Raw genomic sequence first — 1,939 nt, forward strand, 5'->3', positions numbered from 1 at the left:
TACCCTCCTTTCCAGAAGCTGTTTCATCCCTGCTTGCACAGTTTTAAAAACTGCTTTCTCCACCCACCCTCAGTCTTGGTTTTTCATCTGTACTAGTTCTTTAGATTAACTATCTTTAAAAAAAGCAAAGGCAAAGGAATCCAGTGACACCCTGATTTAGTTGTTGTTACTCCAGTCTTTTCTCTTATCTTTTGTCTCCTCTTAATTTCATTATTATTGCTGCTATTACTATTATAGCACTAGAAATCAGCTTCCTCATTAAATACTCCTTATTTGCCATTCTGAATACCAGTGGAGAAGCCAAGGGGGAAAGGGAGGGGGATTCAGAGAGTGCTTTTGGTGTTCATGCAGAATGACACATACACAAGGAACAAATTTAGTCCATCTCAAAAGCAAGTGAGGGTTTTTTATCAGAACTGAAGAAAATGATCAAATAGACTCATTTGAACTACCCCTCAATGCCTTAGCCATAAAAACATACAGAATATATTCAAGCATACAAAAATATACTTAGGTATGGTTAGTGATCCTTCTCTGGCACAGGTATGCAAGGCAGCTCTGAACCAGACATGGGACTACATCTTCAGTCTGGAACAGATTGCTGTGACCACAGATGAATGGGTCATCCCTTGGTCGAACCCCCTACAGTACCCAGACAGCATGGTAAAGGAGGGAATTTGCAGCTTTAACACAGAATTTCTTTGTATTTCATATATTCAGGCCAGAAACAGAATGTGGTACATTAGCATTGATTCTGTGGTTTCATATCAATTTTTTTAAAGTAGTACAGAAAGGAAGGAAAAAAAAAGACAGAAAGGAAAATAAATCATCCCTTATATACATTCAAAGCATACACAGCAACAGTTCCTTCAGCACTGGGTGCACTGTGAGTGGGTATTGATGTTAGCAGCAAGAGATTGCATATTAGAGATCTCTAACACTCGTACTGTTAACAAGCCTCAGAAATGGTAGTTCTTTTGCTTGCCTTTCACCCTCTATTGTTTGTAAAAAGACAGTTAAATATAGAGAAAATGATGTTAATTACCTAATTATAAAAGGGAGCTTAGTCCTATTAAGAGGAACATTAAAAAGGGAATATTTAAAATACTTTCCTTCCTTTGATATTCCTCAGGCGTCTGTTGGACAAAACACTGTCACAACTAACCCCAAAAGCATCTCTGTTTATTCTTCCTTTTGATTTTGGAGCCATTTCATGAGCCAGAATAAGGACATCAGAAGAGAGGGAATGATTTATCTCTGGACAGTTGTTGAACATGAAATTTGGAAGAAAGAATGAGGGAAAATTTGTCCCTGCAGTTGCTATAAACGCAGTACAAATATAATATCTCTCATATATACCAATACAAGTAGCCTGGAGCAGGATGAATAACTGGATTTGCAATAGCTGTATTGAAATGACACAGTGGCTCTTTTATTTCTTTATTACCCACACACATTTCATGTAAACTTTCAGACTAGATGTGGGCACCCTGTGGAGTGCCTTCATGCCATCTAACAGCAGTGACACCCCTCTTTTCACCAGTAAATCTTCAGAGGGTATTGAGTCCAGATATCCTCTGGGGATCATTAGAAGTTGACTCTAGAAGAGACTACCCTTAGAAAAGATTTCTGCAGGAAGGTTTTGAAATATATCATTTAATAAGTGCTGTGCTCTATCTGGAGGATCCATCCATCATCCTGCTCAGGGTGGCAAGTCATTGGTGGTCATCACCTCTCTTCAGGAGAAATGGCAACAGGCAACACCAAAATCAGCTCTCACTTAGGAAATCACTGCAGCTTTAAAGAAAAATGCTCTGTTCAGTTTACTTGAGCTGTCAATGCAAGATGCATGAAGCACAGAGGTGAATAAATTCCAAAGGCAGAATTGCTCACATCTTTGCAAACGTAGCTGGAGGTTGCTAACACCAATAAACAGCAG

This window comes from Acanthisitta chloris, unplaced genomic scaffold (genome assembly GCF_000695815.1).
Source record: "Acanthisitta chloris isolate BGI_N310 unplaced genomic scaffold, ASM69581v1 scaffold15151, whole genome shotgun sequence".
NCBI classification, from domain to species: Eukaryota; Metazoa; Chordata; class Aves; order Passeriformes; family Acanthisittidae; genus Acanthisitta; species Acanthisitta chloris.